The sequence below is a fragment of the Ambystoma mexicanum genome, chromosome 7q (assembly GCF_040938575.1).
Source record: "Ambystoma mexicanum isolate Mex_15411 chromosome 7q, UKY_AmexF1_1, whole genome shotgun sequence".
Taxonomy (NCBI): Eukaryota; Metazoa; Chordata; class Amphibia; order Caudata; family Ambystomatidae; genus Ambystoma; species Ambystoma mexicanum.
The window spans coordinates 591,140,710-591,158,160 of NC_090941.1; the positions used below are offsets into that span (position 1 = coordinate 591,140,710).

Below are 17,451 nucleotides of genomic sequence, written 5' to 3' on the forward strand. Positions count from 1 at the left end.
GCTTCACAACACGTTTGCAAGACGATCTGACCAAATGAGGATTCAAACCAAGAAGTGTAAGATGCCTCATATTGGCACAACTACCAACACCATAAATGAAGACTCTTCAGCCTCAGAATCTGATGTCATGGAACGTGAAATCGATGAACCTATCATTCGATTACATTTTTTAGAAGAAATGCGCTTGCTATGTCAATATGGGGGAACGAGCAAGCAGATAAGAGGAGGAAATGCTTATGGACGAGGACGTGGAGGAAGACAAAAATGAGGAGGGGTAGAGGGGCAAACAACTCGGCAAAGAACATCTCAGGGAAATTGCTGCACTCTGTGTAGTAAATGATGAGACATTACAAGCTAGTTTGAATATGTCGATCATTAATTCATCGAAACACACTCTCACCGATGCACAGCGACAACTCTTAAGTCTTGGCCTCAACTTTTGCTCAGCTCCGCAATTTGACTATCCAAAAACCAGGATTGATTTGGACCAATATGTTCATAACATTAAACTAACCAAATTATTCGCCACAAGTCCCGCCAGAGAAAAACAAAAATGAAACAAGGAGGGAGGACAGAACTGACCAAGGAAGATTTAGGCAACTATCTATTTTAATGTTCCTTCAAGACGGTGGAGAAGCCACCTTTGATGACATCGAGATTGATTTGGAAGACATGGAAACAAATATGAAATGGTACAAACTGAGCAAAATAAAGACAAAATCTCAATGTAATCCACCCATAGTAACAGGGAGCTCGATAGAGACTTTTCAGAGCCTCGTCATAGAAGATCTGAAGAAAATAAGGCCAAAAGAATTAAAGAAATACAAACCTAATATGGTAAATGAACACACTAAAGCTCTCAGTGAACTAAGTCTTCTGCCTAAGTGCATTATTAAGGCTTCTGACAAAGGCCAAAATATTGTACTCATGGTTAGAGATCAGTATATTCATGAGGCCAACAGGCAATTAAATGACAAGGCCTGTTATGAGAAATTGACAGAGAACCCAATGAAAAATCTAGAGCTGAAACTACAAGATTTTCTTAACGAATGGACAGAAAAGGGAATGTTGGAAGACCAGGATATCAAGTTCCTTTATAAACCACATTCAACCTTGCCGATGATATACTTTCTTCCCAAAGTCCATAATTGTATCAGTAGACCTCCAGGAAGACCGATTGTTACTCTCACAGGATCCCTTTTAGAGAATATGCCAAAATATATCGACAAATTACTTTTTCCATTTGTACTTACATTGCCATCGTATTTAAGGGACACTAAGGATTTTTTGTGAAAAATCAATGAGTTACCATGTGAACCCAATTACATTCTGGCCACAATGGACGTAGTATCAGTGTACACCTCTATAACACATGATCAGGGTATCAAGGCTTGTGCATACTATCTCAACACTACATCTATGAATTATACCCAACATTCTGAAATGATTTTGGCCATGATACACCTATGTTTGATCAATAATGTATTCTTATTCAATTGTAAATACTTCAAACAAAAACAAGGTACTGCAATGGGTACATCCCTCTTCACCCACGTATGCCAACCTTATGATGGGGTACTGAGGAATGGAAAAAAGAAAATAAGAGGTTCACAAATAAAGTTGCAATGTGGCATTGCTACATTGACAACTTATTCATTATATGAAAAGGGACTTCTATGGAATGGACAGACTTTGTGAAAAATCTGAATATTAATAATTTCAATCTTAAATTCACAGAGACACATAGTCCGAAAGAAGTGGTTTTCTTGGATGTAACCGTCTTTATAGAAGATGGTAAAATGAAAACTCAAGTGTTCCAAAAACCCACGGGAGTGAATGCCCCACTACATGCTAAATGCACACATTGTAACAATTTGATTTGGAGCATTCCGTACGGAGAATGTATACGCTTACGTAGGAATTGCTCCAAGATCAAGACATATGACAAGGAAAGTAAAATGACAGCCTGGGGCTTTAAGAAACAATGCTACCCCAAACAAATCACAGAACAGGCTTATTTGAAGGCACAGCAATGTGATAGACTGTCATTACTACTCAATCAAAAGAACACAAAAAAGAGTGGAGGAAGCAAAGAAACGATGTGCCTGATATTAATTTATGGACAATCAGCCAAGACAGTTAAAAATATAATTCGGAGACGCTGGAACTCACTTATGGCTGATAATAATCTAAAACAAATACTAGGCGCCTACCCCAACTTTTCATTTCGGAAATGCAAGTCCATCAAAGATATGCTAGTGAGCAGTTTTATGTCACCCAAAGTGGTCCCGAATCAACAGACTTGGCTTAAACAAAGAAGTAGAAATTTCTTCAGATGCACAAAGTTCAAGATATGTGAATTTGCAGATGAATGCTCCCTATTCCAACATCCTGTCTTAAATAAGAACATTACCATTACTGATAGGATTACCTGCAAGTTAGAGTACGTTTTCTATGCACTTAACTGTACATGCAATAAATGGTATATAGGGAGTACCAAATGTAAATTAAAGATACAAATCCCACAGCATGTCATAGCAATTAAGAACACAGATTTTGCATACCCCATAGCTAAGCATTTTTGGGAGAAACATGATGGGAAGCTACGTGACTTTTCTTTTTTCGGATTGCAACAAATTAACATTGGACCCAGGGGAGGCAACAGGGAAAAACTTTTGAAGCAATAGGAGACCCGTTACATCATTGATTTTGAGAGTAAAATCCTGTCGGGTCATAACATCGATGAGGAACTCTGTTCCTATTTGGGAGAATAACAAGACATGGGTTCGACAGACAGAGATGTCCTCAGATGTGGTTGTTTGTCCATTCGTGGTGGTACTGAATGTAAACCTATGTTCCTTTCTAATCATCTCGACAACATCTTTTACCTAATGTTTATTTCATTCGTAGGTTTGTGGTCAGTAGGGAAATGCATACACATGTTCCAATGAAGCAATTCTCTTTCTTTTTGTTCTTTTGGAAATATTTTAATGGCTTCCATCATTGAAATCTAATGGATGGGAGTTTTTTAGATTTAGCAAATGGCACATATGTGATCCTCAATATGTGATTTCACATTAAGTACATGGTTGCACAAAACCCAATATTGTATATTTTCAGTTCACAAGGCATTCTGTAAGGCAAGATGTAGTTTATGATATCATCTAAGAATGTGAGAAATAGGATGTACAATTGTGGGTTTTTCCAGCATGAAGGAGCATATGTTCAGATTTAAGATAGTATAAAATACTCCCTCAACTCTGTAGATAAAGTATGAAAATTATAAACTTTGCATTTTTAACAAATGGAACTTCACATCGCAACTGATGATTGTGAGGGATTTCATCTGCACTAAGCACTTTATCATACTTTTGAATGATATAGGTATGATAGGAGTTGGTAGTACGTTCATATTTTATATTTTTCAAATATGCTTCGCTATTTTGCACAGAGTATAGTTCAGGAATCTGAAATTTACATTTGACTGAAGTGCTCATGTAATCGTGTTAGCTAAATAGAAAATACGAGACATGATACCTCTGCACATGTAACTGCATTATGCACTTTATGAAGTCATTGGGCCTCATTACAATTCCGGCGGTAACCGAGGCGGTAAAACCGCCTGGGTACCGCCGGACTCGTATTACCATTCCGCCTCTGTGATTCCCGGAACTACCGGGGCATTACAACCCCGGTTTTCTGGGAATCACGGAGGCGGAATGGTGTTAATCCCCATTCCCATTGAGTCCTATGGGACTCGATGAGAATGGGGATCATGGAAACACCGGCAGCATCTCGTAATGCTGCCGGTGTTTCCTCGTCCGCCTGCAGGCGGGCGGTGTTAAACCCACCAGGTCAAACCTGGCGGGAACATCACCTCCCGCCTGCAGGGGTCGGACTCAGGCGGTCCGGAAACAACGGTGGCGGCGGGTTTACCGCCACCGTTATTTCCGGACCGCCTGGGTCGTAATGAGGCCCATTGTATGATATGGACATCGATTTTTGCACATAAGATTGCACTTTGCACTTTATGATGTCATTGTAGTATATGGATATCGATTTTGCACATGAGACTGCACCTTGCACTTTATGATATTATTGAATTATGAATCAGAAGTATTTGCAGAATCAACATGTACAGATGCTATCTAACATTTGTTGTGGATAAACTGGCTTCAGGGTGTCAGGGCAGTGTAACATGGAGCAAATATATTAACAGATGGTTGTAATTTTGACCCAACATAGAGTTAATACAAACTAGACTGAGTCCTCTTTCTGTCTCTATGGGAATTCGACATTGGTGGAAATATAATGCGTGCCTATTGTGTGGACAAAATCATCTGACCAAGCTACGAGCTGTAGCGAAACACGTAATATTCTTTGCTGGCTCTCCGTTGTTCGTATGCTGGGCACGGGTTTCAAGCGTTTATTTTAAAGTTATTTGAAACAATAAAAAGGAATGTTTGAACATCTCATCATCCTGGACTGAGGTGCTGTCTTTCTGGTGTACCGTAACTTTTATCATCATTCCGTGAGTACGGCTCATAACTACACTGAGGGATCGATGAAGGCATTTTGGATATTGAAAAACACATTGGGCCTCATTACGACCCAGGCGGACTTCGCGGTGCTAAATGCACCGCGAAGCATGGCGGAAAGCCGCCGATAGCGCCATGGGGGTTGGCGGATTTACCGCCCCATTCCGACCTCGGCGGAGCGGTAAATCCCCAATCCCCATTCTGCCCTTCCCCATTCCCATTTTTGCCCCATAGGGTATAATGGGAGTGGGGAAGGAGTTAATTCCGCCACCGTAAAATACGGTGGCGTAATTAACAACGAGGTCCCGTAGCGCCATGGTTTTCTCCGGCTGGTAAAACCAGGCGGAGAAAACCTCCATGGCGCTACGGGAACTCGTAGTATGGCGGAGAGGTACGCCATGCACTACGCTGGCGTAATACCCTCTCCGCCAGGGTCCTAATGAGGCCCATTGTTAAAACGACATTATGGTTACAAGAAAAACCGAAAAACCTGGGAAATTCACCAGTTATGGTAAGCTAAGCAACCATAACTCGCGCCACCACTGTGCACTGCTAAGACTAACACCCAGTACATCAAAGATGACATCACAAATGTCATTGATGACATAAAGGTTTTTATTAGTGCAGCTTAACCATAACGTCCTCTTAACAAAGTTTTTTCATTAAATTTCATAGGTTTTTATTACCGCAACTTAATCATAACGTCCCTTTAACAATGTGTGTTCATTGAATTTCATGTAGGATTTTATTAGACCAACTTAACCATAATGTCCCGTTAACAAAGTTTTTTTCAGTGAATTTCATAGTGCATGCTATTTTCCTACAACTTACTGATATCATACTTACCCAATATAGCAATATTTGTGTCCAATTTACAATGTGTCACCTTAAAACTTTGTCGTTTCCCACCTTCTAAAATCATTTTTAAAACTTCTATTCACTTTTTGCAACTATTTCAACTAGTTTTGCATTCATAGATGTCTACGAACATCTGACTTTATTGCGGACCTTCCAGACAGTGCCAGATGACCATACGCTGGAGCGCGGCATGATGAGGTGTCCGAGAACTCGTCCACACTTCACGATAAGATCCGTGCTTCACGGACAGTTCAGAACTGCATTTTCTACTGATCTAGGAACTTTCAACTTCAAAATCTCCCCTGCAAAGCTCCAACACCTATTCCTACTCATGATCCATTAACAATCTAGCACACAATACATACGTTTAGCAAAACTGCTATTTATCTTAAAATGGCTGTAATCAAGGAGCATGAGAAACACTGGCCCCTACCTTAGAAATAACACACACGCAACATTTTCCCCTGTCCACCTACCCCTCCATATAAGTGTTTGGTGCATGTTCCCTCAATTCCCTCCCCATCTTTCGTTCTTAGCTTTACTGCCAAAAAACAATAATACATCCAAAAACAACTTATAGACTCCATCTACTTTATATTTCTCAGTAAAGAACATAGACTCAATAAGATTTTCCAACCACCATTTGCATGTTGTGATATCCTAATGGGAATATTGTGGTGTTCATCCTCCGTTCCAGGGACTGGAATGGTGGATACCGGTCTGGCAGCCCAAGTTCTCAGCCCATGCGAAGAAAGGGTGGATAACAAGGTCTCTGGACCATTATCCCCCGGTTCCAGCCCCTGAAATAGGGGATGAAGGCTATTAGCACCCTAGATTCCCAAATCGGGAACCCTGGGTGCTAAAAAAAAGGATTTTTCTTCCTACACCGGGACACCTGCATCCCGGTGTAGGAAGGAAAATCCTTTTCCAAGATGGCTACCATGGAAAGGGAAGGCAGGGTTCCATACAAGACCCCTCTTTGCTTTCCATGGCAGCCTGCAGAAGGTGAAAAGAGAACCCTATGGCCATATTACCACAAGCACATTTTTCTTCAATTTCAAACCTATCCCAATTTCGAAAAACTTTACTACAAAGCCAGTCCCAGGTGGACATGGCCACTTTAACCCTATGTTTTGTCCCTCGTGGTCATGGCCAGAAGCCAGTTTGTCTGGATCATGACCTTATTCCATTACCTAGATAATCTGGCCACTGCCCATGGCCACAGGCTACACCTCAGTCACCAAAGGTATATCACTATTGTGTGTACCTACATTATGACACTCATCAAAAAATAAAACACAGGCACATTTGCAAAACCATGCTTTCAGGTCCTTGCCAATGCTCCTTACACAAGTTTTCTGGAAATCTACCCATGTTTTATTTTTTCAAAAGTGTCAAATGTATTCACATACAATCATCATTTAACCTAGCCCCGAATTGACAAAATCCATTCAGACTTTACAAAAGCATTAATATCTAGATCTATTATCAGTTTGCCAAATTACGGGTAAATTTGTCAAATGGCACCTCATTTACAAGCCTTTACATTATTTTGGGACCCCCTCTAATTTTGCCCCCTCATGGCAAAATCCCACCAAACTTGGCTAGAACATTTATATCAAGATCTATTATCGGTCTGCCAAATTAAGTGTAGATTTGTTAAATGGAACCTCATTTATAAGCCTTTACATTATTTTGGTACGCCCCCTCTAATTTTGCCGCCTCTTGACAGAATCCCACTGAACATTGCAAACTCATTCGGAATCAGGTCAGAAATATAATTGCAAAATGTGATGCAGTTTCTTTAAGTGCTGCCAAAGTTATAAGCCATCCAAGAAGTGCTTTTCACCAACCCTGTAATGCTGAGGGGTCTGCGAACTTCCCAGGATTGTTAGCGAACATCCAAACTGTTCGCGGACATTTATGGCGAAAAACACCATTTTTTTTGCTTCTTGCAGCCATATCCCACTGGCCGCTGTCCGCTGATCCAAGATGGTGGGCGTTTCCAAAAATCTGATGCACTTCACGCTTTTCACCATCCAATCAGTGGGTGCGTCCGATGTCCGTGGACACCACGTTGCCCTCTAAGCCAATCGGAGTCCTGTCCGCGGACCGAACAGTGAAGTGTGTCCACGGAACAGACATAGATATCACTTATTTTTTGAGATCTACTTTTTGGTCATTTAAAAAAAAACACTTGACGGCTTTCCACCAAATTTACAAAAGCACGCTTTAGGGACCAAGCCGCCACTCCTGCCACAAATTTAGTGAAAATCCACCCAGCGGTTTGGGCTGTAGGCGTGAGCAATGTTATTTCGCCATTCAGTATATGGGAAAAAAAGACATTTTGGGACCGCCTTATAACTTTGCCCCCCCTTGACCAAACCTCACCAAACTTTGCAAAAACATCCAGAGTGGGCCATATACAATTTTGGTGAGGATTCGTCCACGGGGAGCAAAGTTATAAGCCGCCCAAAAAGTGCTCTTCCTTTGTGTTTAGCAACTTGACCATAACTACATGGCCGCTACAGCAGGTTAGTGTACTTTATTTAATTTGAGCTTTATAATATTAATCTGTCAAGTTAGCCATAGTTACCAGTTAGTAATTACATGCATGGTTTTAAGATTAATCAAAGAACACTCTACAGGCCCTGAAAATGGATACCAAATATGAAACGCATTAGCAATACTGTTGAGGTGTCTGCATGAACATCTCCGGACTGTTATTAGTTGACAAGAAATATGTTCAGTGTTTGTTGATATTGTGATCAAGAATTAAGTGTTCTTCCCCTCAACACCGATAAAACCGAAGTCCTTTTCTTCCCCTCTAATACTCTTCCCCCTTCTTCTCCTCCCCCTTTTATCCACTTTCCTCCCTCCGATCTCCCTATCTCCACCCATGCTCGCAATCTAGGCATTCTATTTGACTCCTCTCTCTCCTTCTCGCAACACATTTCACTCACCTCCCGCACCTGCCGATACCACCTCTACAATATTCGCAAAATCTGCCCCCTCTCACATTCCACGCTACCAAACTACTAATCTCCTCGCTAATTTTTCCCACCTCTTCTACTGCTCCTCTCTAATCTTCAGACTTCCCTCTTCTCAGCTTGCCACTCTTAAATCCATATACCACTCTGCCATTCGTACCCTTTGTCTCCTTACCTCCCGTGACTCCATCTCCTCTTCGCTCTCTCACCTTGGCTGGCTACCTTTCCACCTACAACTAAAATTCCTCTTTCTTTGCCTTGTTTTCAAATCCCTCCATGGTCTTGCTCCTCCTTATCTGTCCTCCCTTCTCTCCTTCTACTCCCCGTCTCGCTCCCTTTGTTCCGCTGACCACTTCCTTCTCACTGTACCTCCTCCCCCCTGCGCTTCCTCCCGGTTTCGCTCCTTCCAACTTCTTGCTCCTCTGCACTGGAACTTTCTCCCCCTCCCAATCCGCTCTTCCTCCTCCCTCACTTCATTTCGCACTTCCCTTAAATCACTCCTTCTCCATTCCCCACCTTGAAGCCCCCCCTACCCTCTCTCCTCCCCCCTGTTTCTCCCCTCTTTTAATTCCTCTCTCCCCTCTCCCATTACATTCTTTCTCCCTTCCTCCTACACTTATTCTATCCTTCTCCTGCCCCCCTCAACACTCCTATTCCCACTCCTTTTCCCCCCTCTCAGTTAATTGCTCTTTGCACTGTTTTGTAGAATGATTCAAGTTGTAATCTTGCTCACAATGTTAATTGTTATTATTTCTCTGTATTTGTTCCATTGTACAGCGACTTGGTGTAAGGCGCTCAATAAATAAATAAATCAATCAATGAATCAATCAATCAATGTGCTAACATTTAAGGGTATTGAGTTCAAGAAATGAAAGATTATGTTTTTGTAAAATTTTCGTTTATAAAATGTGATCAATTACATCTCAGGTGAAACTTATTTGAAATGCATACAATTATAAACACTGTTTGGGGTTGCAAAAGAGTCTGCAATGTGAATGGTCTACATTTCCTTTCATTTTTTATTTATTTACTTCAATACGTAGTTTATGAGTGAATTCATTAGCAAACAAAGCGTATTAGGAGAGTTTTCTCCACAGGAGTGCATTTGGGTCACCTATTGGCAACAATGACCTTATTTGTCCCTTTCAATGGTCATGACTTGAGCTCATTGAGCGCATGTTTGTTTGTTTGTTTGTTTGTTTATTAATTTAGTAGTGCGCACCAAACCCTTGAGTAGACGGGCGCAGCAATACAAGAATTCTCGAGGCTTAGTTACAGTGCCAGTCTCAGGCAGATACATACAAGTGGATATAATACAATATAGTACAGTGCGATATAATACAGTATATAATACAGACTGGGCATTGCTTATATTTATGGTGCGTATATACATGTGAATGCACCATATAATACAATATATAATACAAGATCTAGCTGGTCAAAGGTCCAAGTCGAGGAGCGTGGCGAGCATATTCTAAGTGGAAGGTGAGGGTGGAATGGCAATAAAAGAAGCCGAGAAGGTTATAGGTCGTTGGTGCGGAGCCAGTTGATAGCATTGTGTCTGAATTTGGCGTAAGGTAGGGGGCACCTAAGGTCGATTGGTAGTGTATTCCAGGATTGTGCAGCTTTGACTGGGAAGCTAGTTCCTTCAGCCGTAGACAGCTTGTACCGTGGGGTTTCGAGCATGAATGAATTAGTGGATCTGGTAGGTCGGGTCGTAATTCTCCTAGAGATTTTTTCCGCTAGGTACGAGGGAGCTAGATTGTTTAGGCATTTAGATGTGATGGATACAGTTTTTAGAGGATTCTGTTTTGTATTTTTAACCGATGGGTCTCTTTCCTGAATTTAGTAATGTGGTCTCTAGTTGGGATGTTCAGTGCTGCTCTTAGGGCATTATTTTGTAGTCATTGTAGTTTGTCAGTGACATATTCTTTAGCGCCAGAGTACAATGCGTTGCAGTAATCTAGTCTGGACATGATTAAAGCGTTAGCCAAGGTGATACAACTGGCCCTAGAGAGGAATGGTCTGGCAGCATGGATTAGCTTACAGGTGTAGGCTCTAGTGGAGCGAGGGAGCTGACTTGTTTTTTAAGTGTTAGTGAGGAGTCTAGATAGAAACCTACTGTTTTTACAACAGGCATGACTGTGATGATATTGTTGTCAATATTGAAGGATGCTTAGTTTGGCAGGAGCTTTTTTTAGATTAGTGTCAGATCCGAGGAGCAGTATCTCAGTTTTAACATCGTTCAGGCAGAGGCCATGGGTCGCCATCAATGCCTGAATGATGATGTATATCTTGTTCACCAAAGCCAGGTCCGTTTCATAGTTGCCCGAAAGGGGTATGAGGATCTGGGTGTCATCTGCGTAATTTGTGTAGGTGTAGGTGACGCCCAGTCTGTCCAACTCGTCAAACAATGGCTTGGTGAAAATGTTATACATGGTGGGTGAGACACAGGAGCCCTGTAGGACTCCACATGTTATTTGGATAGGGTCAGCGCAGGTTGAAGTTGAAAAGACTCTCATAGTCCGGTTAGCTAGAAAGGATTGGAGCCATGCTATGGCTTCTCCTGTGAAGTTGGCAACAAGCTTGAGATGGTTGCATAAGACTGCATGATTCAAAAGGTCGAAGGCTGCAGACAGGTCTAGAAGAAGTCGCAATGCCATTTTTCCACTATCCTTCAACTCTTCAATTTTAGTCTTGAGGTCTAGTAGGGTTGTTTCAGTGCCTTGAAGGGGGCGGAAACCAGATATGCATCCCACATATTGATCTCTCTCCTCAGAATGTTGCTCTCCTGACTGCCTGTAATATAGATTATTTGAAAGATTGCCCTTTGTGGTTGACTTTCATCTGCCCAGAAAATCTAACACTTTAATCACCTCTTCCCTTAGAAATTAATGTTTCTTAGTGCTACCAAAGTGCTTCTAACGACAGTCGACCCAGTTGGTATTAGGACTAATGTGTCTCTTGACAATGTGCAATGCCATGCTCTATCATTGAGTGTTGCTAACCAGCTAGGTATGAACCTTTTTGAGCCATTCATACATAGAACATTGGTTGAATTGCATTCACTGTCTGTCTGCAAGATGGTCTTTGGAAACCCTTTCAGGGCCTGCACAACATATCCCCACAACACCATTTAAAACCTTTTCAAAATGGAGATTGACCATCTCTGAATATACTAGTTCAGAGCTATGTGTGATTAAACATTCTATCCTTTTAATCCTTTTAATAACTGTTCTGGTTAGTTAACTAGTTATGACCAAATGTTCTAGGAATCCTTACAATTCCATTTGCTGTGTTGTCTTCAAAGGTGAACATTTGGTACAAATGGGGCTGCAACAATACTCTGTTTGTCATATGCCCAAACTGATATTCTACATATGTGTCCTAGGTTTTGGGAAGAGGCAGGAGTGATCTGTGTAAACCACAAGTATTAAAGACTGAATTTGTTAGGCATATGTCAGTCTTTCTTGACTTGGTAGTCGAAGGGTTCTACCAAATGTTTCTTGTTTTGCTATCAGAGATCTTGCTATCTTGACTTTTGATTGTTGTTTTATTGAGTCTATGCCTAGTATGTCTACAGGTGTCTGGACTCCTTAATAAAACACATACATGTAAGCAGCTTCATTTATGCTGTTTTGATCAGTTTTTTCCCTGCTGTAAATCGAACATGGAAATGGCGGTGGACCCAGCGTTTTGTGTAAGATATACAATGTTAACATAATGGACTGCAGATGCTTCCCTCCATGACCATGCATTACAGACAACATTTACATGTACACCTACATATGGCTACATAGTCTGTCTGATTTTTGCAGGTGCAAAAACAATCAGATTCTATGGGAATTAAAAAGGATCCCTACCTGTATCAAAATCAGATGCAGGTGAAGAGGATGTTTAATTTGTGAGCTGGAGCAGATGAAGCCATGGATTTGGAATGTATGATCCGTGCCGCCGCTCTGCCTCACAAGTGAATCAAAATCACACATTATACAATAAACATACATACATACCTCAATGATGTGTATTTTATTCACTGCTTCTACCTTAAGCAACTAACAAAATGGCACACCTCTGTGTTCTTCTCACAGCATGCGATTGCTGGGGGAATTCTCAATGTGTTGTATCCATCTGCTGGCTCCTGATCGTATATCACGTTTGTTAGCATTGATCATTTTTGTCTTTATATGAAAGTATGACTCCTAAGTTGCATCTGCCTGGCCAGCCAGCCTCATACTTTACGATCTTCAAGGATCATTCTTTTGGCTGTTCCTCAATTGGTGTGGTGTTTAGCTTGGAGACAAGTTACTCAAGGCTTTCAATAAGGGCCAGGAACTATGCGTTCCCGATGTTCATTTCACTCAGTTTATGAACCTTGTCCTGTACTCTAAAGCCTGATGTTTGGGGCAGGGCTCACTTCTCTGGGCAAACCTTCCAGCTGTATAGAGACAATTCATGCATGCTCATTTATGGAATGTTCTATTATGTTATGTTATGTTACTGGGATTTGAATCAAACTCCACTGCCTTTTTCATGGTCTCCAGGCACACTGGCAGATATAAAACAAGAAGGGGTGTGCTAGATGAGTCAGAAGAGAGGGGAACAATTAAGATGGCTTTGCTGTTGCACTGTTGCGTGAAGACTGGTGGTATCCTAAGCTCTGTAGGCTTTCTGTTTCAAGGACATAAAATAATAGTGAACTGGGGTTATTAACCCAGCCCTTTAAGACAAGGTAGCAATACTTTGAGATGGATGGGGATGCAGAAGATACTCACACATCAATAATCAAACTAACTCAGGAAGTTGGCAAATCACATCTGTTTTATTTGCAATTGTCTAAAACAGGGAGTTACAACGAACATCGACAATTCTATCGATCTTCTCGCTCAGCAAGTTTCATAAAAAAAGCATGTGATATAGTAAAAACTATATATGGAATCATGTTTTCCAAACAGAGATGTTGCTAAGCACAGTCGAGGTGAGTGCCCTGGGACATAATCCTAACTCAAAGAATAAAAACACGACTTCACTACCGTAGCTGTATGGGCATCAATTGAGAGATCAGAAAACATCATGATGCATAGCTGTCTCACTAGAAGGGTCATTGTCAAATTTATGTGGCCAAAATATTGAATTTCATTGGTTGACCTCTGTATGAATGCTGAACACCCACATCTTGCAGGGGTTAATCCACAAACAGTTCCTGTCCATCCAGCCCTTCACGGCAAATAATATACTTTTTTTGGTTTGTGATGCTAGCAATTTGACCTGAGGGCTATTGTACAGTGAACAGAGTGCAAATGAAAGCAAGGGGTATAGCATGTATCCAGATCACTTCTGTGCCTTTCCAAGGTGTAGGAGGGCAGAAAGTGGAGTATGCATGTCTGCTCTGCTTTCCTCCTCTTTCTTGGAAGAGCACACAAGGAACGCTTGCATGAGATTTTCATGCGGGCATAAAGCACATGAATTTCTATAGAATCCGTCTCAGATTAGCAGCTGCTAATGGACAAGCGATTTTCATAGCGACCGCTTAGTAAATGCTGCATGAAAATCATAATGTGTATGCAGTATTTTCATGTTTCAAAGCAGATAGTACAACTGAAAAGGAAAGGCTACTTTGCCCGGTTTTACTCTTCAGCTTTGCACTAAACTGTATGCATCTTTAAAACTTGATGCAGGGTTCCCAACAGCACACAGGAGTTAACGTTGGATCCCCCTGCAGGCAAAAAGCATTGTTTATTAAAATGACACTGCCTGCCTTCAGAGAGTCTATAAAATGTCTACATGCCATCTACATAATTAAGGAAGAATGTCCCGCTATTTCAAATAAGATCCGCCAGGGGGCACTAGTAAATAGTGAAAATAAGTGGCAATATGGAGTCCAATGGTTTAGATAATCAATTTAACAAAATGAGATTCCAACACGAGGGATCAGAGGCCTTGAGGGAGGCCTGTCAAAGTGAGCATGGCCTTTACTCTACTTCCAAGATGGCAGACGTTCACCTTGTAATCTCAGTGAATGGAGCAGCAGAGCAGTCCTCTGTGAATTTGGAAAATGAGTAAAAACCTATATAAGTGGGCCACAGCAGTTGGTTATTGCAGGAGTTAGGAGTCACAGTGCTGAGTTGCTTGTGCCGAAAGGCGCATGGTGGAGCGACCAGGAGGTGAGAGAGGAGAGAGGAGAGAGGACCAGAGGAAGTGGAGTTTGATAGACATGAGGGTGGACAATGTTGAGATCATTGACATACATGGGTGGTAGACCACTACCAGTTGTTCAAACCACCTAAGTAAATATGTGCACCATATGTCCGTCTATGTGCTATTTCAACATTGAAAGTTCAGCCGTGTGGTAGGTGCAGTCCCAGCCACCAATGGGTGGCTATGGCAATCAGTCACTATCTGAACTGATATTTAATATCTTTAAGTGATTGAGATAAAGGACATTTGCGTTTGAACTTAGAGAATATTACGCTGATCAAATGGCATGACAGGGTGTGGATTTACAGCTTGAAATACTCGCACCCAGTTGAAACAAATGTTGTCAGTGAAAAGTGACTGTACATTGATTTTTAAGTAGATGCTAGCCGCCTAGGTGTTGGTTTGGCAGGTCAATGCATGTTCCTTTTAAGCAAATGATGATGAAATACATGAGCAACAGATTTCCGTTCAGCCTGCTACGGAACAGTGCAATTCCCTTCCCTCATGAGTACCCCGGCTATACCGGTCACCTCCTTGCTGCTTCTGAGCATCACACTGGGGACTGTGACATTTAAACCCAGGAATGCAGTGGAAAGTGCCAGCTGCAGATTTGTGTTAAGGCAAAAGTGCTAAGGCACATTCTAAAGATTCAGTAGGGCTGCATGTATTTTTGCGGCCAGTTTCATATGCCTCGAGCAGGCAGGTGAAGTCAGAATGCTGCACCTTGATGGTAGAGTCTCACATTCAACTGCAATGGGAGGCAGACCCTGTTCTTTTCCTCTCCTGTTAGATAAGGGCTAGCTATAGTAGTTGGTCTGGAAGGTAAGTGGGATAGCAGATCGGGGATAGAAAAGGGTCGAGGCATGACTAAAAAAAAGCACCAAATAAAATGATGCTGTTTTCACATATATATATATATATATATATATATATATATATATATATATATATATATATATATATATATATTGCAGTCACTGTTGTTGGCCAGACGAATGAATAACACGGATCAGTACACAAGGGAACACATTTAGAATGGGAAAATAGTTGTGAACCGTTGTGAACTGTAGGGAGTACTACACACATTTTACCGCCCCCCCACACATTTATAGTCATATATTGGCACATTGATCCACTAATTACACCCCGCCCCCCCCCCATGATTTTGTGAAAGGGGTTTCCAAATTTGCAGTAAGAAAAAGGACATTTTGTGGCAATAACAATGACATTATGAAGTATGTATGCTTAATTAAAATAGTTGTAGGTAGCTGCAAAATGTACAGAACTCCATTTCGAATCCCCTATTTTGTCGCCTGACTACACATTATCCTTTTAATGATGTGTGGAGCTTTCGGGAATTAGTGCTGTTCCAACTCAATGCCAGAAATGGACACAGACTTGTCACTTAGACTGATGTTTATAACTGACAGATAGGTATACTACTATATTTTTCACAAGTTGGCGACACATTTAAAAATGACAAATTGAGCGCTTTTGTCCTGCATGCACAACATCACTCCAGGATGGATGGTCTGAAAAGTATTTTAAAGCAAATCTGTCTCTCATTCAGGCAACTCTGCATTTCTGGCATAAAGCACACGGATAAAGAAAAAGGAAAATGCGACTAAATCGTCAATATGTGCTAGAAGGCTCTAACCTTAAACAGGCTTTCCACTTCTATGTTTGATCTTAAAAATAAACCTCTCTTGCCACATTATAAAGTAAACAACTTTTTTCTTATAAAGGTCTAACCAATAAACAGCGATGTCATTTCACCAAAATGCCAGGGGGAGGAGAAGTGACATCACATGCCCCTCGACCTCCGTTGTCATCACAGGTAGTGATGTCTTGTGACCCCACCCCAACGTGACATCACAGGAAGCGATACAAAATGACATTTCGCCCTTTTACAAAACAGGAAGTGGCATCACATACATTGTTCCTAAGTACACTACAAAAACTATGGTTACGATATCACTATAAAGTATCATACATTTCATACAAGAATGAATCACCATATGTAACATTAATATCAGTGTGTATAGGTGCATATTACAAAATTACTGTAAATGCAAGCAGACGTCTAAGGCCAAATGATAATGATGTGTTATTGTATAGCACTTACGTTTACGCACTTTATATAGAACACATATATGTACAATATCACCCAACCTGTGTCGTTACTCATTTATCGACCTCAGAAGGATAAAAGGCTTAGTTGAGGTGTTTAAACACCAACTAAATGAGCGACTCACCCCCTGAAGTGTGCCTGAAATGCCCTTTAATGAGTCTAGCAATTATCTATAGAATTGCAGAAAGACAAATTATGTGTTATTCCTATTCTTTCTTATTTAGGGTCTCTGCTCAAAGTGTTACACTTTTGGAACCACCTTTTTTTTTTTTTTTTTTTTTTTTAATTAGGCCTGAACAAGAAAGCCAGCTACTCTAGAAACAAAGAGCCACATGGTGCTGGCTACAGCCCAGGAGCTTACATCCAGGAACAACTTTTTTGGGGGCTAGCAAGGGTACCAATGAGCTAGCAAGGGACACTTCGGGGGTCATACCTGAGACCCCTGACGATCCCCAAATGACATCCCTGCCAAGAAAACAAATTATTATGTAAACGCTTATACAATCATTTTTGTAATGTTTAACGCCTATAAAATAATGTTGGTGATGCTGAACAGTGAGGTAGGAAGTGATTCAAATTGCTAAAAGGGGAAACCAGAGTATTCCCATGATATCGAATCTTGGAACCCTTAACAAATACATCATTTTGCATTAACTGAAGAGAACCCCTCAACTGAAAATTGCATACATTATTTTACGCCATGAATTCTAATATCAATGATGCTTATGTGATGAAT

General features: G+C 41.1%; 1 protein-coding gene across 5 annotated transcripts in view; it reads left to right on the forward strand.

The window, feature by feature from the left end:
* The window catches only part of TRPC4 (transient receptor potential cation channel subfamily C member 4), a 1,757,650-nt gene that overhangs the window by 1,341,825 nt on the left and 398,374 nt on the right, over positions 1-17,451 (forward strand). The gene's annotated exons all lie outside the window — the stretch shown is intronic.